We start from the raw sequence: 22,422 nt of genomic DNA, 5'->3' as shown, positions 1-22,422 counted from the left end.
TTGTTCGCTCGCTAGCTGCTTTTAGCAGCATTGCACATGCTAGGCCGCCGCCCTCTGGGAGTGTATCTTAGCATAGCAGAATTGTGAACGAAAGATTAGCAGAATTGCGAATAAATAATTCTTAGCAGTTTTGAGTAGCTCGAGACTTACTCCTACACTGTGATCAGCTCAGCCCGTTTCATTCCTGGTTTGACGTCACAACAGCCACTCCCCCGTTTCTGCAGACACTCCCGCGTTTTTCCCTGACACGCCTGCGTTTTTTACCCAACGCCGGGAAAACGCTGAGTTTCCACCCAGAAATGCCCCTTTCATTTCAATCATTTACCGAACACCAGTGCGACTGAAAAGCGCCGCAGATGCTACAGCAAAACAGATATGTTTTTTGTAAAATAACTAAGCGCATGCGCAGTTAGCGACTAATCGCAGTATAGCAAAAATCGTCAACAAGCGAACAACTCGGAATGACCCCCTAAGTTCAATACTTTCATTCAGTCCATCCGGATGCAGAGAGTTGAATTTAAACATCCAGTATACTTCTCTGCAGCACAATTTGTTAAATCTATCCCCGCCTCTTGGTGTAGGTGCGATATGTTCTATGCATACTATTGATAGACTTTTTGGATCTCCATCATGGATATGACTAAAATGACGAGAGACACTGTGTAGATTATTTCATTTTAGAATATTCCTGCGGTGTTCCATAAACCGCACATGTATGGGTCTTGTGGTTCTACCTACATAATTGAGGCCACAACCGCAGGTATGTAAATAAATGATAAACTTAGAATCACAGTTCATGAATGATCTAAGTTTATACGGATCCTCATTCCCTGGTAAATTCAAAATGATCGTCTTCTTTGGCATGTGTGTGCATGTTGTACAGTGTGATTTTCCACATTTGTAGCACCCCATGGGTTTTGTGGTCAACCAATCGCATCCCACAGGGGTTTCTTTATTCCCATTTATACTCAAATGGCTGGGAGCTAGTATAGATTTCAAAGATCTATTTTTTCTGTATAATATACATGGTTTAGGGCATTGGTTTCCAAACTTTTTTGAATCACGTCGCCCTAGAATATCAGAATTTTTTTCACGGCACCCCTAGGCCAAAAATTTCTTATTGAGAAATTTAGAAAGAAATATTATATTAAGTAGATCGCGTTTATATGTCATCCTTAGGGTCAGTTGTGTGGTGAGGGACAAGATATGCTTCTGTTTGGCCACATATTTTATGACTGCCAGCCACCAGCACTGGTTTTGCCTATTATATTGACCATGAATAATTTGAATTGGTACTGGACCACCAAACCAGGGCACCCCTGCAAGTGTCCCGAGGCACCCCAAGGAGCCACGGCACACAGTTTGGGAACCTCTGGTTTAGGGTGTAAAATTTCACTTAGAACCCGGTCCTGTTTTAGGACTCTATAGTTTTTGGAAATTATAGTTTTTATTGCTTTTGCACAGTTATTGTGTTTATAGACAAAGGCTAGCTGTCTATCATTGACTTCCTTCTCTTTTTGATTTGGAATATATATATATATATATATATATATATATATATACACATATGGGGGAATCGCAGGTCCGGCACTCCATGCTTGAATCAGCAGCTGCGGCGGTGCCCTCACAGGGAAAACAGTATAATTTGCAGAGGTGCGGCACTCGTACCAAATAACCAGACTTCAGAAGCAAAGAAGCTATTGCATCAACGTTTCAATATTTATATATTGTCTTCAGGATACATAGTAAAAATACATCATACCTTATATACATGTCCACCACAAGTGAAATGCTGGCGTCAGGGCCGGGATTGCACACCCTCCCCGCCGTCGCACTGATTGGTGACGTCATCCCAAACGGGCCGTACACCTGTGAGTAAAGGCTTAACCGTTCACCATACAAAAAGAATCAAAGAGCAGCTACGGAAGTTATAATGTAAATCATTATAGAAAAAACAAGTTATTATAACTAGAGATGAGCGCCTGAAATTTTTCGGGTTTTGTGTTTTGGTTTTGGGTTCGGTTCCGCGGCCGTGTTTTGGGTTCGAACGCGTTTTGGCAAAACCTCACCGAATTTTTTTTGTCGGATTCGGGTGTGTTTTGGATTCGGGTGTTTTTTTCAAAAAACACTAAAAAACAGCTTAAATCATAGAATTTGGGGGTCATTTTGATCCCAAAGTATTATTAACCTCAAAAACCATAATTTACACTCATTTTCAGTCTATTCTGAATACCTCACACCTCACAATATTATTTTTAGTCCTAAAATTTGCACCGAGGTCGCTGTGTGAGTAAGATAAGCGACCCTAGTGGCCGACACAAACACCGGGCCCATCTAGGAGTGGCACTGCAGTGTCACGCAGGATGTCCCTTACAAAAAACCCTCCCCAAACAGCACATGACGCAAAGAAAAAAAGAGGCGCAATGAGGTAGCTGTGTGAGTAAGATTAGCGACCCTAGTGGCCGACACAAACACCGGGCCCATCTAGGAGTGGCACTGCAGTGTCACGCAGGATGGCCCTTCCAAAAAACCCTCCCCAAACAGCACATGACGCAAAGAAAAAAAGAGGCGCAATGAGGTAGCTGTGTGAGTAAGATTAGCGACCCTAGTGGCCGACACAAACACCGGGCCCATCTAGGAGTGGCACTGCAGTGTCACGCAGGATGTCCCTTCCAAAAAACCCTCCCCAAACAGCACATGACGCAAAGAAAAAAAGAGGCGCAATGAGGTAGCTGTGTGAGTAAGATTAGCGACCCTAGTGGCCGACACAAACACCGGGCCCATCTAGGAGTGGCACTGCAGTGTCACGCAGGATGTCCCTTCCAAAAAACCCTCCCCAAACAGCACATGACGCAAAGAAAAAAAGAGGCGCAATGAGGTAGCTGACTGTGTGAGTAAGATTAGCGACCCTAGTGGCCGACACAAACACCGGGCCCATCTAGGAGTGGCACTGCAGTGTCACGCAGGATGTCCCTTCCAAAAAACCCTCCCCAATCAGCACATGATGCAAAGAAAAAGAAAAGAAAAAAGAGGTGCAAGATGGAATTGTCCTTGGGCCCTCCCACCCACCCTTATGTTGTATAAACAAAACAGGACATGCACACTTTAACCAACCCATCATTTCAGTGACTGATATGACGGGTTGGTTTGGACCCCCCCCAAAAAAGAAGCAATTAATCTCTCCTTGCACAAACTGGCTCTACAGAGGCAAGATGTCCACCTCATCTTCACCCTCCGATATATCACCGTGTACATCCCCCTCCTCACAGATTATCAATTCGTCCCCACTGGAATCCACCATCTCAGCTCCCTGTGTACTTTGTGGAGGCAATTGCTGCTGGTCAATGTCTCCGCGGAGGAATTGATTATAATTCATTTTAATGAACATCATCTTCTCCACATTTTCTGGATGTAACCTCGTACGCCGATTGCTGACAAGGTGAGCGGCGGCACTAAACACTCTTTCGGAGTACACACTTGTGGGAGGGCAACTTAGGTAGAATAAAGCCAGTTTGTGCAAGGGCCTCCAAATTGCCTCTTTTTCCTGCCAGTATAAGTACGGACTGTGTGACGTGCCTACTTGGATGCGGTCACTCATATAATCCTCCACCATTCTATCAATGTTGAGAGAATCGTATGCAGTGACAGTAGACGACATGTCCGTAATCGTTGTCAGGTCCTTCAGTCCGGACCAGATGTCAGCATCAGCAGTCGCTCCAGACTGCCCTGCATCACCGCCAGCGGGTGGGCTCGGAATTCTGAGCCTTTTCCTCGCACCCCCAGTTGCGGGAGAATGTGAAGGAGGAGATGTTGACAGGTCGCGTTCCGCTTGACTTGACAATTTTGTCACCAGCAGGTCTTTCAACCCCAGCAGACCTGTGTCTGCCGGAAAGAGAGATCCAAGGTAGGCTTTAAATCTAGGATCGAGCACGGTGGCCAAAATGTAGTGCTCTGATTTCAACAGATTGACCACCCGTGAATCCTTGTTAAGCGAATTAAGGGCTGCATCCACAAGTCCCACATGCCTAGCGGAATCGCTCCCTTTTAGCTCCTTCTTCAATGCCTCCAGCTTCTTCTGCAAAAGCCTGATGAGGGGAATGACCTGACTCAGGCTGGCAGTGTCTGAACTGACTTCACGTGTGGCAAGTTCAAAGGGCATCAGAACCTTGCACAACGTTGAAATCATTCTCCACTGCACTTGAGACAGGTGCATTCCACCTACTATATCGTGCTCAATTGTATAGGCTTGAATGGCCTTTTGCTGCTCCTCCAACCTCTGAAGCATATAGAGGGTTGAATTCCACCTCGTTACCACTTCTTGCTTCAGATGATGGCAGGGCAGGTTCAGTAGTTTTTGGTGGTGCTCCAGTCTTCTGTACGTGGTGCCTGTACGCCGAAAGTGTCCCGCAATTTTTCTGGCCACCGACAGCATCTCTTGCACGCCCCTGTCGTTTTTTTAAAAATTCTGCACCACCAAATTCAAGGTATGTGCAAAACATGGGACGTGCTGGAATTTGCCCATATTTAATGCACACACAATATTGCTGGCGTTGTCCGATGCCACAAATCCACAGGAGAGTCCAATTGGGGTAAGCCATTCCGCGATGATCTTCCTCAGTTGCCGTAAGAGGTTTTCAGCTGTGTGCGTATTCTGGAAAGCGGTGATACAAAGCGTAGCCTGCCTAGGAAAGAGTTGGCGTTTGCGAGATGCTGCTACTGGTGCCGCCGCTGCTGTTCTTGCGGCGGGAGTCCATACATCTACCCAGTGGGCTGTCACAGTCATATAGTCCTGACCCTGCCCTGCTCCACTTGTCCACATGTCCGTGGTTAAGTGGACATTGGGTACAACTGCATTTTTTAGGACACTGGTGAGTCTTTTTCTGACGTCCGTGTACATTCTCGGTATCGCCTGCCTAGAGAAGTGGAACCTAGATGGTATTTGGTAACGGGGGCACACTGCCTCAATAAATTGTCTAGTTCCCTGTGAACTAACGGCGGATACCGGACGCACGTCTAACACCAACATAGTTGTCAAGGACTCAGTTATCCGCTTTGCAGTAGGATGACTGCTGTGATATTTCATCTTCCTCGCAAAGGACTGTTGAACAGTCAATTGCTTACTGGAAGTAGTACAAGTGGGCTTACGACTTCCCCTCTGGGATGACCATCGACTCCCAGCGGCAACAACAGCAGCGCCAGCAGCAGTAGGCGTTACACGCAAGGATGCATCGGAGGAATCCCAGGCAGGAGAGGACTCGTCAGAATTGCCAGTGACATGGCCTGCAGGACTATTGGCATTCCTGGGGAAGGAGGAAATTGACACTGAGGGAGTTGGTGGGGTGGTTTGCGTGAGCTTGGTTACAAGAGGAAGGGATTTACTGGTCAGTGGACTGCTTCCGCTGTCACCCAAAGTTTTTGAACTTGTCACTGACTTATTATGAATGCGCTGCAGGTGACGTATAAGGGAGGATGTTCCGAGGTGGTTAACGTCCTTACCCCTACTTATTACAGCTTGACAAAGGGAACACACGGCTTGACACCTGTTGTCCGCATTTCTGGTGAAATACCTCCACACCGAAGAGCTGATTTTTTTGGTATTTTCACCTGGCATGTCAACGGCCATATTCCTCCCACGGACAACAGGTGTCTCCCCGGGTGCCTGACTTAAACAAACCACCTCACCATCAGAATCCTCCTGGTCAATTTCCTCCCCAGCGCCAGCAACACCCATATCCTCCTCATCCTGGTGTACTTCAACACTGACATCTTCAATCTGACTATCAGGAACTGGACTGCGGGTGCTCCTTCCAGCACTTGCAGGGGGCGTGCAAATGGTGGAAGGCGCATGCTCTTCACGTCCAGTGTTGGGAAGGTCAGGCATCGCAACCGACACAATTGGACTCTCCTTGTGGATTTGGGATTTCGAAGAATGCACAGTTCTTTGCTGTGCTGCTTTTGCCAGCTTGAGTCTTTTCATTTTTCTAGCGAGAGGCTGAGTGCTTCCATCCTCATGTGAAGCTGAACCACTAGCCGTGAACATAGGCCAGGGCCTCAGCCGTTCCTTGCCACTCCGTGTGGTAAATGGCATATTGGCAAGTTTACGCTTCTCCTCCGACAATTTTATTTTAGGTTTTGGAGTCCTTTTTTTACTGATATTTGGTGTTTTGGATTTGACATGCTCTGTACTATGACATTGGGCATCGGCCTTGGCAGACGACGTTGCTGGCATTTCATCGTCTCGGCCATGACTAGTGGCAGCAGCTTCAGCACGAGGTGGAAGTGGATCTTGATCTTTCCCTAATTTTGGAACCTCAACATTTTTGTTCTCCATATTTTAATAGGCACAACTAAAAGGCACCTCAGGTAAACAATGGAGATGGATGGATTGGATACTAGTATACAATTATGGACGGGCTGCCGAGTGCCGACACAGAGGTAGCCACAGCCGTGAACTACCGCACTGTACTGTGTCTGCTGCTAATATATAGACTGGTTGATAAAGAGATAGTATACTCGTAACTAGTATGTATGTATAAAGAAAGAAAAAAAAACCACGGTTAGGTGGTATATACAATTATGGACGGGCTGCCGAGTGCCGACACAGAGGTAGCCACAGCCGTGAACTACCGCACTGTACTGTGTCTGCTGCTAATATATAGACTGGTTGATAAAGAGATAGTATACTCGTAACTAGTATGTATGTATAAAGAAAGAAAAAAAAACCACGGTTAGGTGGTATATACAATTATGGACGGGCTGCCGAGTGCCGACACAGAGGTAGCCACAGCCGTGAACTACCGCACTGTACTGTGTCTGCTGCTAATATAGACTGGTTGATAAAGAGATAGTATACTCGTAACTAGTATGTATGTATAAAGAAAGAAAAAAAAAACACGGTTAGGTGGTATATACAATTATAGACGGGCTGCCGAGTGCCGACACAGAGGTAGCCACAGCCGTGAACTACCGCACTGTACTGTGTCTGCTGCTAATATATAGACTGGTTGATAAAGAGATAGTATACTCGTAACTAGTATGTATGTATAAAGAAAGAAAAAAAAACCACGGTTAGGTGGTATATACAATTATGGACGGGCTGCCGAGTGCCGACACAGAGGTAGCCACAGCCGTGAACTACCGCACTGTACTGTGTCTGCTGCTAATATATAGACTGGTTGATAAAGAGATAGTATACTCGTAACTAGTATGTATGTATAAAGAAAGAAAAAAAAACCACGGTTAGGTGGTATATACAATTATGGACGGGCTGCCGAGTGCCGACACAGAGGTAGCCACAGCCGTGAACTACCGCACTGTACTGTGTCTGCTGCTAATATATAGACTGGTTGATAAAGAGATAGTATACTCGTAACTAGTATGTATGTATAAAGAAAGAAAAAAAAACCACGGTTAGGTGGTATATACAATTATGGACGGGCTGCCGAGTGCCGACACAGAGGTAGCCACAGCCGTGAACTACCGCACTGTACTGTGTCTGCTGCTAATATATAGACTGGTTGATAAAGAGATAGTATACTCGTAACTAGTATGTATGTATAAAGAAAGAAAAAAAAACCACGGTTAGGTGGTATATACAATTATGGACGGGCTGCCGAGTGCCGACACAGAGGTAGCCACAGCCGTGAACTACCGCACTGTACTGTGTCTGCTGCTAATATAGACTGGTTGATAAAGAGATAGTATACTACTAATATTATATATACTGGTGGTCAGGTCACTGGTCACTAGTCACACTGGCAGTGGCACTCCTGCAGCAAAAGTGTGCACTGTTTAATTTTAATATAATATTATGTACTCCTGGCTCCTGCTATAACCTATAACTGGCACTGCAGTAGTGCTCCCCAGTCTCCCCCACAATTATAAGCTGTGTGAGCTGAGCAGTCAGACAGATATATAATATATATAGATGATGCAGCACACTGGCCTGAGCCTGAGCAGTGCACACAGATATGGTATGTGACTGACTGAGTCACTGTGTGTATCGCTTTTTTCAGGCAGAGAACGGATATATTAAATAAACTGCACTGTGTGTCTGGTGGTCACTCACTATATAATATATTATGTACTCCTGGCTCCTGCTATAACCTATAACTGGCACTGCAGTAGTGCTCCCCAGTCTCCCCCACAATTATAAGCTGTGTGAGCTGAGCAGTCAGACAGATATATATAATATTATTTATATATAGATAATAGATGATGCAGCACACTGGCCTGAGCCTGAGCAGTGCACACAGATATGGTATGTGACTGAGTCACTGTGTGCTGTGTATCGCTTTTTTCAGGCAGAGAACGGATTATAAATAAAACTGGTGGTCACTGGTCACTATCAGCAAAACTCTGCACTGTACTGAGTACTCCTAATGCTCCCCAAAATTAGTAAATCAAGTGTCTCTCTAATCTATTCTAAACGGAGAGGACGCCAGCCACGTCCTCTCCCTATCAATCTCAATGCACGTGTGAAAATGGCGGCGACGCGCGGCTCCTTATATAGAATCCGAGTCTCGCGATAGAATCCGAGCCTCGTGAGAATCCGACAGCGTCATGATGACGTTCGGGCGCGCTCGGGTTAACCGAGCAAGGCGGGAAGATCCGAGTCGCTCGGACCCGTGAAAAAAAACATGAAGTTCTGGCGGGTTCGGATTCAGAGAAACCGAACCCGCTCATCTCTAATTATAACAGAGGCATAAGCAGCAGACGAATGCATGTGCTAAACAGCAAATAAATATAAAATATATTCTTAGTTAACTTAGCAGTAAATCATGACATAGTATATACTTAGTTACCTAAACCATATGAGGGGTGATGTTATTTTAACACAATTAAAGAACAAAACTAGTTAAAGATATAAATCTAACGGAGTGCTGCATAAGAAATAGTGTCATTCAGCCCTTTGGGGTAGATGACATTTAAACGGTGGATCCATCGTGCTTCGCATCTTAATAACTGTAGCGATCGGTTCCCACCTCGTCTATTCAGTGGGACCGTATCGATCATCCTATATCTAAGGCTTGTCAAGGGATGTCTAGCCTCTGCGAAGTGTCGTGCGACAGGCTGATCGCTGGTGCCCGACACTAAAGCTGCACGTATGGCAGCTCGATGGTTACCCATACGCTCCTTAAATTTAGATTCGGTCTTGCCGATATAGCAAAGACCACAGGGGCAGAGAATTTGGTAAACAACAAAGGACGAGTTACAGGTGAAATAATGTAAAATTTTATATTTTTTCCCTGAATGAGGGTGGTTAAAGGAATCACCTGTAAGCATGAATTGGCACGTAGTGCAAGTGCATTTAAAGCAGCCTACCCGATTGCTACTCAAAAAAGTGGCCTGTTTTAAAGATTTTCGTGTGGTATCAGTTTTGACCAAAATATCTTTTAAGTTGCGGCTGCGAGCATAGCTAGGTAACAGTCTGTAATCTTTCAAATTCAGTTTGGGGTCGCTCTGTAACATTGGCCATAGTGTTTTAGCTGTAGAAATAATAGCTGGAGTCGCCACATTAAACTTGTTCACCCATGGCAACACTTTAGGATTCCTATTATTAGTGGATTGAGCATTATTCACCAGCGAATCCCTGTTCAAAGATAGCACTTTTTGTTTACAAATAGCCAAGGTATGGGCATTATAGCCACGATCCAAAAATTTTTGAACCATCAAGTCAATCTGTTCGATGGCCTTGACGGGGTCACTATTTATGCGGAAAGCTCGCAACATTTGGGAATAGGGGAGGCCATTAATCAGAGACCTCGGGTGGCAGCTTTGTGCTTTCAATAGAGTATTTCTATCGGTGACCTTTGAGAACAGGCTAGTGTGTAAAACCTGATCTGAGACCGAAATGTGTACATCTAAAAAATCCAAACATAGTAATGTTTTCTGTTGAACAGCTGCTGTTTTTTGCTGATGCTATGATTAGTGAACATATCATTTTGTTTTTGAGGTATATAGACGACCTTTTTTTGATTTGGAGGGGCGATATTAACATCCTCCGCTCACTACTCGAGACACATAATGCAACTGACCATCCAATTAAGTTTACCTATATGTTTAGCAAGGACACATTGGATTTTTTAGATGTACACATTTCGGTCTCAGATCAGGTTTTACACACTAGCCTGTTCTCAAAGGTCACCGATAGAAATTGATTGAAAGCACAAAGCTGCCACCCGAGGTCTCTGATTAATGGCCTCCCCTATTCCCAAATGTTGCGAACTTTCCGCATAAATAGTGACCCCGTCAAGGCCATCGAACAGATTGACTTGATGGTTCAAAATTTTTTGGATCGTGGCTATAATGCCCATACCTTGGCTATTTGTAAACAAAAAGTGCTATCTTTGAACAGGGATTCGCTGGTGAATAATGCTCAATCCACTAATAATAGGAATCCTAAAGTGTTGCCATGGGTGAACAAGTTTAATGTGGCGACTCCAGCTATTATTTCTACAGCTAAAACACTATGGCCAATGTTACAGAGCGACCCCAAACTGAATTTGAAAGATTACAGACTGTTACCTAGATATGCACGCAGCCGCAACTTAAAAGATATTTTGGTCAAAACTGATACCACACGAAAATCTTTAAAACAGGCCACTTTTTTGAGTAGCAATCGGGTAGGCTGCTTTAAATGCACTTGCACTACGTGCCAATTCATGCTTACAGGTGATTCCTTTAACCACCCTCATTCAGGGAAAAAATATAAAATTTTACATTATTTCACCTGTAACTCGTCCTTTGTTGTTTACCAAATTCTCTGCCCCTGTGGTCTTTGCTATATCGGCAAGACCGAATCTAAATTTAAGGAGCGTATGGGTAACCATCGAGCTGCCATACGTGCAGCTTTAGTGTCGGGCACCAGCGATCAGCCTGTCGCACGACACTTCGCAGAGGCTAGACATCCCTTGACAAGCCTTAGATATAGGATGATCGATACGGTCCCACTGAATAGACGAGGTGGGAACCGATCGCTACAGTTATTAAGATGCGAAGCACGATGGATCCACCGTTTAAATGTCATCTACCCCAAAGGGCTGAATGACACTATTTCTTATGCAGCACTCCGTTAGATTTATATCTTTAACTAGTTTTGTTCTTTAATTGTGTTAAAATAACATCACCCCTCATATGGTTTAGGTAACTAAGTATATACTATGTCATGATTTACTGCTAAGTTAACTAAGAATATATTTTATATTTATTTGCTGTTTTGCACATGCATTCGTCTGCTGCTTATGCCTCTGTTATAATAACTTGTTTTTTCTATAAAGATTTACATTATAACTTCCGTAGCTGCTCTTTGATTCTTTTTGTATGGTGAACGGTTAAGCCTTTACTCACAGGTGTACGGCCCGTTTGGGATGACGTCACCAATCAGTGCGACGGCGGGGAGGGTGTGCAATCCCGGCCCTGACGCCAGCATTTCACTTGTGGTGGACATGTATATATGGTATGTTGTATTTTTACTATGTATCCTGAAGACAATATATAAATATTGAAACGTTGATGCAATAGCTTCTTTGCTTCTGAAGTCTGGTTATTTGGTACGAGTGCCGCACCTCTGCAAATTATATATACACATATGTATATATTCTCTCCCACCCCCATTAGGGCTGCTTCCTGAAATTTCCCTCGCTGGTTTACCAGCCCAATCCGCCCCTGTATGTATATATGCTTTGTTAACAGGAGAGTGGTAAAGTATTTCTGGTACACAAACACATACATTTATGACAATATTGTTTTTAAGAAATATTTAGACAAATTATTATTATTATTACATTTTATTTATAAGGCGCCAGAAGTGTTTTGCAGTGCCGTAGAAAGGACAGTACAGGGAGACAAAACTTAGCATTACAGTAAATAAATAACAGAAATAGAATACAGGTAACAAGGAGCACCACACATTCTCAAGACATAATACAGCTAAAGGGGGTTACTGACGGGAGAGATGTGTGCTGAGCGATCTTAACACAGACCGCTCAGCACACATCTCTCCCCCCACTCAGCACAGCGCGACGACGGGGGGCCGCTCACTTCACACAGCGGTACCTGCATGCAGGCTCAATCTAGCACAGCCGATAGTGATGCGCAGGGCCGCGCATCGCTATTGCTGGGGGGCATACACACAACAGATCCCTGCTTAAAATCTAAGTAATCTAGTCAGATTGCTTAGATTTTAAACACGGATCTCTCTGTGTGTACCCCGCTTTAGATGTAAGGAGTCATCGAACTATAAAGAAACAGTTAAAATAAATATTAGCAGTAGGATAAAGAAATGTTTATTTTGTTTTAATGTAATCGTTTATCTCACACTGTCTATTGTTCTTAAGCCAACAGTCTGATTACTTCTACACTGGTTGAAAGAGGGAGATGGGAGGACTTCACTAGAGATATGCCTGTGATGACAATGGCAGTAGATTCTTGTACAAGAAAAAGAAAGAGTTTATGAAGACAATACATTTATACAAGATGAATGGCACATGAACAGAGCTGGCCCTAGGCATAGGCAAACTAGGCAATTGCCTAGGGCATCTGGTATGCCTAGGGGCACAAGCAGCTTCTGCTGATTAAAATGATAAGCGGCATGGCTATATTCTGTGTGTAGCATTTCGTATGCAGATACAGTCACAGGGGTACATTTACTAAGCAGTGATAAGAGCGGAGAAGTGAGCCAGTGGAGAAATTTCCCCATCAACCAATCAGCAGCTCTGTATCATTTTATAGTATGCAAATTATAGATGTTACTTCAGTGCTGATTGGTTGCCATGGGCAACTTCTCCACTGGCTCACTTCTCTGCTCTTATCATTGCTTAGTAAATGTACCCCACAGTCACACACAGTATATAGGCATGCAGCATATAATTTTAATCAGCAGAAGCTGCTTGTGCATTCTAGCCACATAGCAATACAAATAAGATGCATTTTCATAAAAAATAGGCACCCGACGTTAGCAGAGCTGCCAGTTGACTCACGCCAGGAACTACATGTGTCATTATGTGTATAAGGGCATTAATAATGTGTAACATAAATGTAAGGGGCACTATGTGTGTCATTATGTGTACAAGGCCACTAATAATGTGCGGCATATGTGTAAGGGAAATTATGTGTATAAGGGCATTACAAAGGGTTGTCATAATGTGTAAGGTGCATTATGTTTATAAGAACATTAATAATGTGTGTCATATGTGTAAGGGGCATTACTGTGTGGTATTATGTGTATAAATGCATTACCAATGTGTGGCAATATGTGTATAAGGTGCTCTACTGTCTGGTGTAACGTATAGAAAGGGCACTACTGTGTGGTCTAATGTGAATAAAGAGCAATATGGTGTGGTGTAATGTGAATAAAGAGCAATATGGTGTGGTGTAATGTGAATAAGGAGCAATTCAGTATGATGTTATGTGAATGAGGGGCACTACTGGGAGGAGTAACGTATATAAGGTAAAGTGGTACTACTGTGTGATGTAAGGTGAATAAAGGACACTATCGTATGATAAATTGTGAATAAAGTTGCACTACTGTGAAGCATAAGTTGAATTGGGGCTACTATTGTGTGGCCATGCCCCTTGCCAGCAAAAACACATACCTTTTTGGGCTGTACGCCGAATGTGCACACTGTTCTTATTTAAATTACAGGGGGTAGGAAAAAAATAAAAGGACTGCTATGGGTGGGGGGTGATGGTGCTGGGAAAGGGTGCAGGGTCAGAGGCGGAACTAGCGGTGGTGCTAGGGGGCACCAGCCAAAATCTTGCCTAGGGCATCATATTGGTTCGGGCCGGCTCTGCACATGAATAAATAAAAATATGCTGTTAATAAAACAGAAGCACACACTGAACTTATTTACCACAGTTATATTTTGTCAGGATGACTGCAGACCAGTAACCAATGCACAATAAAATGTCCAAGGCCCTGTCAGTAACTGAGATCTACTCCCTAGTCACTGGCCAGCTTTCCCAGCATGGGTCTTCAACATAAATCCCCCAAACAGTTTTTATACCTTAGACCCCAACTCCCCTTCCCAGACTTAAAGGCAAATGACACTCCCACCTTGCCTTTAAAAGGGAACTCTTAAAAACTGCTCTTTTTTAAACAGTCACATGCCTTTAGCTGTGCTATGCTGCCGGGAGAAACACTGAAATCAACAAAAAGGTACAGTAAGCAGGGCTGTTTCTAGCCAATTTGGCTCCCAGTGCGAGATTTAAAAAATGCGCCCCCGCCCCATTTACATAAGAAAAAATGCGTCCCCCCCCATAAAAGGAAAAGAGGAAAAGCATGCGCGCGCCGAAGGCATGGGCATGGCTTTAAGATGGGCGTGGCCTCATCTGATCTCATCTCATCATCACGGCCACCACAGGATAAAAAAATAAAAAAAAGTCCTCATTTTACACATTACAGCAGGCACGCGACCCCATTTTACACAGCACGGCAGGCAAGTGTCCCCATTTTACACAGCACGGTAGGCAAGTGTCCCCATTTTACACATTGCGGCAGGAAAGTGTCCCCATTTTACACATTGCGGCAGGCACGTGCCCCCATTTTACACAGTACGGCAGGCAAGTGTCCCCATTTTACACATTGCGGCAGGCACGTGCCTCCATTTTACACATTGCGGCAGGAAAGTGTCCCCATTTTACACAGTATGGCAGGCATGTGCCCCCATTTTACACATTGCGGCAGGCACGTGCCCCCATTTTACACAGTACGGCAGGCAAGTGTCCCCATTTTACACATTGCAGTAGGCACGTGCCCCCATTTTACACATTACGGCAGGCAAGAGTCCCCATTTTACACAGTACGGCAGGAAAGTGTCCCCATTTTACACATTACGGCAGGCAAGAGTCCCCCTTTTACACATTGCGGCAGGAAAGTGTCCCCATTTTACACAGTACGGCAGGCACGTGCCCCCATTTTACACATTGCGGCAGGCACGTGCCCCCATTTTACACAGTACGGCAGGCAAGTGTCCCCATTTTACACATTGCGGCAGGCACGTGCCCCCATTTTACACATTGCGGCAGGCAAGTGTCCCCATTTTACACATTACAGCAGGCAAGAGCCCCATTTTACACATTACGGCAGATAGGTGTCCCCATTTTACACAATACGCAAGGCAAGAGTCCCCATTTTACACATTCCGGCAGGCAAGAGTCCCCGTTTTACACATTCCGGCAGACAGGTGTCCCCATTTTACACAGTACGGCAGGTGGTCGTGGTGGGGAGGGAGAGAGAGAGAGGGAGAGGGGCTGACTTACATTTGAAGCGGTTCTTCACACTCTTCAGCCGCCTCTCCCTCGTCTGCGCGGCGCCGGCCGGCTTGGCTCCACCTTCTCCCTCCTCCCAAGTGCCCAGCTCGGGGGGCGGGGTTTCGCAGAATGACGCGATTGCGTCGTGACATCATGACGCAAACGCGTCATTCCGCGAAACCCCGCCCCCCAATCTGGGCACTCGGGAGGAGAGAGGAGGGGGGATTTAGTGCTCAAGAAGTGCCGCGGCGGGCGCCCCGTGCGGTTGCACAGCTCGCCCGCCGCAAGAAACGGCACTGACAGTAAGACACACTTTCTTTTAACTCTGCAGCACACTGTTCCTATTCCACTACACACACACACACACACACACACACACACACACATACTGTATATATATACTGTAGTTAGTTATTGTAGCGAGTGCAGAGCCCCTGTGATTTCTATTTAAACAATGTGGTCACAAACCATGTTGCACCCCAAATCTAGGAATAGGTGAGTGCCGTGGAATAGTGTTTTTTTTTTTATTAGGTATATTTTTTATCGTTTTGTGATCACATTTTCTCATGCACCCTGTTTTAACTTAATTATAGCTTGTGTCAGCTAATCTCCTAGGTGCTTTACAACAGGTGTCTCACCTATTTAAGCAAATTTGCTGTGAGCTTTAGACCAGATGGCATACCTAAAGTTTAAAACTAATGTGTTAGCTATTTTCTTTTCATGATAATTATTTTGAGCAATAGAGTAGGACTTGCAGTATATATATATATAGGCACCCCAGAGGGCACCGGAGCAAATTTTCTAAGAGAGGTGAGTGCCGGTCCTACACGCCATATATATATATATATATATATATATATATATACTAGAGATGAGCGGATTCGGTTTTACTCGGATTTACTCGGTTCTCAAAACGGCATCTTATTGGCTCACGGATGTCACGTGTTTTGGATAGCCAATCAGATGCCGTTTTAAAAACCGAGTAAATCCGAGTAAAACTGAATCCGCTCATCCCTTATATATACAGAATATATATATATATATATATATATACACACACACACAATAAACATGTTTCTGTATTTGTGAAAGTCTCAGAGTGCCGCCTTCCACCTGTCCTACAGTATATATATATATATATATATATATATACTGTATACACACCTCTACATAGCATTATGTCATCACTTGACTAAACTTGACTCACTGCCTAAAATAAAAGTGCCAGCCACACATCAGCTGATGAGGTCACAGAGAAGAGGTCAACGATCACCAGTCCATGGGTGCAGGTAAGTTTTATTTTATTTATTTTCTGTCCTATACCTACTGTATGTGAGCAGCTTCTGTTCTATTCAGGCACAGTAGGCTCATCACAGGCACCAGGTTTGGCTTTGCTTTACCTGGCAGATGTCAGGCAGTAGAGGGAAGGAGTTAGTGATCCATAGGGAAGCCTGCATAATGCTATCTCAAGTTGTTATCACAGGGCTCCGTGCTGTATTTTTTTAACTTCAAAATCAGGACATTTTAAGCAGATTTAGCAAATTCTCCTCCAATTGCCCATAAGTACATTTAGATAATACTAAAATTACGTGAAAAGGGTCTGAAAACACCCATATTATTATTAACGGGTTGGTATTGTGATACAGGTTGAGTATCCCTATCCCATATCCAAATATTCAGAAATACGAACTTTTTTGAGTGAGAGTGAAATAGTGAAACCTTTGTTTTTTGATGGCTCAATGTACGCAAACTTTGTTTAATACACAAAGTTATTAAAAATATAGTATTAAATGACCTTCAGGCTGTGTGTAGGTGTATATGAAACATAAATGAATTGTGTGAATGTAGACACACTTTGTTTAATGCACAAAGTTATAAAAAATATTGGCCTAAATGACCTTCAGGCTGTGTGTATAAGGTGTATATGTAACATAAATGCATTCTGTGCTTAGATTTAGGTCCCATCACCATGATATCTCATTATGGTATGCAATTATTCCAAAATACGGAAAAATCCCATATCCAAAATACCTCTGGTCCCAAGCATTTTGGATAAGGGAGACTCAACCTGTACAAATGTTTGGGATCCCGGAGGTCACAATACTAACCCCGGGATCCCGGTCTCCAGATTGCCTGCGGGGGTAGGGGGAGCAATGAAGCCCCGCAACGGGCTCAGTGGTTCGCTCCACTCGACACAGGTTATATTCCCACTCTATGGTTGTCAAGGACACCCAGGAGTGGGAATACTCCAAGTTAGTTGGCATGCCGACCATCTGGCTTTCCCCTACTTGGGATTCTGGCGTCGGTATAACCGTATGTTCCGCATCCCGTATTAACATTATTTTAGTAGAGTTAAAAGAATGCCTGGTTGTGATTTTACAGATATAATGAGGTGCTAGGCTGGGTGTTGTCTCTACTTTGTAACATCGCTCCAGAAACCCATCCCAGGCTTGTTTTATTTTCATGTATTTTACATATGACAATGACATGGGATAGAAAGTAATGGTTATGTTTTTATGTAAAATGCCATTGCAGGGAGAATAAAAATGAAAGTCAGACATTTCTATATCCTGTCTCTGAATTTTGAGAGTAATGAGAAGCAATAGGCTGATGAGCGGTGGATTAGTATGCTGTATACGGCTAAGGTTCTGCCCCATGTACATGTAATGGAAATATATTTGGATCTCAATGATGAAGAAGTACCTGGAAGTACTTGTCAACAATGAGTGATGCACAATGTAATTTTTCTGCAGTAAAGGTCAAGAAGATTTAATCATGCTTCTAACGAACATTCCGCATATCGACAGCATCATTTTACCTCCCTAGAAGTCCTTGTACAAAATACACCTTCAATAAGGGCATATATGCATTTTTTAATCTGTTTATTTTCTAATTGCCAAAAAATTATGCAATGCAGTTAAAGATCAGAATGCTAAGCAGATAAAAGACAATTTGTCCATAAAATTATTCTAAGTTATGTAGAAGAGAAAGCATGTGCGCCTGGCTTTTGTGAACCCTCGATTTACGCTGCAAGCAGTATGCTTTATTTTATGTTAATTATGTGAAATATTTATAATGAACTATGGAGGTCATTCCGAGTCGTTCGCTCGGAAAATTTCTTCGCATCGCAGCGTTTTTCCGCTTAGTGCGCATGCGCAATGTCCGCACTGCGACTGCGCCAAGTAAATTTGCTATGAAGTTTGGATTTTTACTCACGGCTTTTTCTTCGCTCAGGCGATCGTAATGCGATTGACAGGAAATGGGTGTTACTGGGCGGAAACAGGCCGTTTTATGGGCGTGTGTGAAAAAACGCTACCGTTTCCGGAAAAAACGCGGGAGTGGCTGGAGAAACGGAGGAGTGTCTGAGCGAACGCTGGGTGTGTTTGTGACGTCAAACCAGGAACGATAAGCACTGAACTGATCGCAGATGCCGAGTAAGTCTGAAGCTACTCTGAAACTGCTACGAGATGTGTAATCGCAATATTGCGAATCTTTCGTTCACAATTTTAAGAAGCTAAGATTCACTCCCAGTAGGCGGCGGCTTAGCGTGTGCAATACTGCTAAAATCGCCTTGCGAGCGAACAACTCGGAATGAGGGCCTATGTACAATAATAGATGGCAATCTGTTCCTGTTCAATTAAATGAATGTAATAAAATGTTATCAACATTGGCTGATGCACAAGGAGGCTAATTCTTCAGACCTGATCGTAGATCTGCTAAATTTAGCACATCTATGATCAGTCACTGACATGCGGGGGGACGCCCAGCACAGGGTTAGCCCACCCAGCATGTCAGTCCCTGCCCTGTCGCACAAGTGCAAAAGCATCGCACAGTGGCGATGTTTTTGTACTTCAGAAATAGCTCCCAGCCATCGCAGCTCCTGAACACTGGCAGGGAGCTTCTCATCGCTGCCCGGGTCACAGCAGCTGCGTGTGACATCACACAGCTGCCGCGGCCTCCCCTCCCCCCCCCCCCCCAACAGTCCGGGCACGCCAAATGATGCCGGCCCGCCCACTCCCACCCAGCGACCACCTCTGCATGTCAATCAGACAGAGGCGCACGCAGGGCTACGACAGCCTTCAGCTGTCTGGCATGCGCCGGCGCACAGCACCGATCAGGTCTGAATCAGCCCCAATGTCCATCCCTTTTCAGTAAATTTCTTGGGTGAACTCACATTGCACATGCTTCGAAAACTGTGTAGATTGGGTACATCTGTGATATCACTGAAGAGGCAGAACTGGGCTGTGTACGTTTACTGATGTAGGCAAACTTCATTGATGGCATGTTCATGCAAACACTGGCCATGTAGACCTGGATATAAGCAAAAATACGGCTGTTTGGTGGCGCATATTTTGTACCAAATGGTTCACAATGGTGAGAATACTGACTAGTAGCCATATTTAGGGATTCTCACTATTTATGTAGCCCAGCAGGATGCGATAACCATAGCAAGGGCTCTTCTCTGATACATAGTGTAAATCTAAGAATGACAGTGGCAGTAACTGTACCACTAGTATATACTGTTGGAGGTATAATAAAAATGCTTGATATCAATAGTTAGTATTAATTATAGGGATGGATTATTCTAAATTACTATAAAACAAATCATTAAATATAATTGATAATTATTGCTTCTGCGTATATGATAACTCATTACATTATTACAGTATATTGTGTACAAATAGGGCAATGTGACTATAATATTTATAGTAATACTTTCCAACCACACCTGATTGCTCTTTCTATGCTTCAGTGGAAAGAACAGTACGCCAAGTCAATACAATTATTTGACTTAAGCAAATGCTATTGATTTTGAGCTAGACGCATATTAAAATGCTAAATATGTGCATTTCATTACTTTTTTGGCCCAGGTGTTTTCCCTGCATAGATTGTGAGTGATTATATGGAATGAAATTTCCACTTTCACAACAGTAATGTGAGTTACTGGTCTGATTATGCTGGGACTGGGAGTGCTTTTGATTCTCCTACTGTTGTCCAAACACGTGTCAATTGGTTGATTAGTTGGATCAAATTTAAAGAAATCATTGGAGGGATTTACTTATTCTAGTTTAATGTTTATATATGGAAGCCACAGCAGGATTCACCATCCGACAATTCTGTCAAATGCCAGAAGGACAGATGGGCAGATGTGCTGGTCTGGGTATGTGAATATTTGAAAAAAATCTTGCAAGTAGTGTGCAATAAATATACACACTGTAGCTGCCCGTATCTGAATTTTTGAGGGTCCCTCACCTTTAATCTCTACAATAGCAGAATGATACATAACAGGTAAAATTCAGTACAATAGCGCTCAGTTATAACCATATAGAAAGAAAGAAAAAAGGAATAGTGATAATCACCCCAAAATAGAGCTTCTTATGATATATAGTCCAATTGTTAGGGATAGTCTATATAGCAATTCATTTTTATCTCGATTCCTCCAGTCACAAGACCTGTGCGGTGCATGTGTGCAACAGGTATGCCGAAGTCAAAGTATAGTCCCAGTCCATCCCTATTCGAAGCGTAGATGGATGAACATTGCTGGGCATCTTTGTCATGGATGCCAAAACACCTTCAACCACCATATTTAACTACTGATCTGTATAATGTAAATGTACTGTATCTGGATTGGCGTACAATAGATGGTAATTATATGTAACAAGTGAAATGTTAGACAGAGGTCTTTGTAGATGGCTATTATTTCTTTATTAATAGTTTCATATATAGCGCAGCATATTCCTTTGAGCTTTAAAATTGGAACAACAGTAATAGAACAAAACTGGGTAAAAACAGACAGACATAGAGGTAGGAAGACCCTGCTCACAAGCTTACAATCTATAGGGAAATAGGCATTGATACACAAGGATAGATGCTACCTATTGAATAATGGTCCACCAGATTGCAAAGGTTCTTAATGGGCTATATGATATGGTCACCCAACAATGTTGGCCAAGGGTCAGGAGGGTGTGAGAGTGAAGAAAGACAAAATACAGTATGTGAGGATATGTGTGGACTGTACAGAGGGGATGTAATTAGATAGGGAGGTACTGAAGGTTATGTGGGTGGGTCCGGAATTTGATAAGCTTGCCTGAAGAGGTGAGTTCTATTATAATTAGAGATGAGCGGGTTCGGTTCTCAGAGAACCGAACCCCCCCGAACTTCACTACCCGAGACCGGAACCAAGTCAGGCTTGGGTTCCCCGCCTGACTCGGAAACCATAATGAGGCAAAATGTCATCATCCCGCTGTCGGATTCTCGCTGGGTTTGGATTTCATATAAGGAGCCGCGCGCCCCGCCATTTTCACTCCGGCATTGGAGAGTGTAGAGAGAGGACGTGTCTCCATCCTCAGTGTCCTTAGTGGTAGTGTCTTGTGCTTCATCTGTCCAGTCACAGGGGTTGTGTCCTCTGCTGCCAAATGTCCGGTGCTGCTGTATAAGTCCAGTCCAGTGGTGCTGTGTTGTGCTGCATCAGTCCAGTGGTGATTCCTTGTGCTGCATTGGTCCAGTCACAATGGTGATGTCCTCTGCTGCCATATGTCCAGTGCTGCTGTGTAAGTCCAGTCCAGTGGTGCTGTGTTGTGCTGCATCAGTCCAGTGGTGGTGTCCCTGTGCTGCCGTATATGTCCAGTGCTACTGCCGTATTTGTCCAGTGATACTGCCGTATATGTCCATTGATACTGCCGTAAATGTCCAGCTATACTTCCGTATAAATCCAGTGATCCTGCCGTATAAATCCAGTGATACTGGAGTATAAATAAAGTGATCCTGCCGTATAATTCCAGTGGTACTGGCGTATAAGTCCAGTCCCGTGATACTGCTGTATATATCCAGTGATACTGCCATATATGTCCACTGATACTGCCGTATATATCCAGCGGTACTGCCGTATAAATCCAGTGATCCTGCTGTATAATTCCAGTGATCCTGCCGTTTAATTCCAGTGGTACTGGCGTATATGCCCAGTGATACTGCCGTATACATACAGCGGTACTGCTGTATAAATCCAGTGATCCTGCCATATAATTCCAGTGATCCTGCTGTATAACTCCAGTGGTACTGGTGTATAAATCCAGTGGTCCTGCCGAATAATTCCAGTGGTACTGGCGTATAAATCCAGTCCAGTGATACTGCTGTATATATGTCCAGTGGTACTGCTGTATAATTCCAGTG

This window comes from Pseudophryne corroboree, chromosome 4 (genome assembly GCF_028390025.1).
Source record: "Pseudophryne corroboree isolate aPseCor3 chromosome 4, aPseCor3.hap2, whole genome shotgun sequence".
In the NCBI taxonomy this organism is placed as follows: domain Eukaryota; kingdom Metazoa; phylum Chordata; class Amphibia; order Anura; family Myobatrachidae; genus Pseudophryne; species Pseudophryne corroboree.
The sequence above is the reverse complement of the archived record's forward strand: the minus strand, read 5'-3'. Positions refer to the sequence as shown.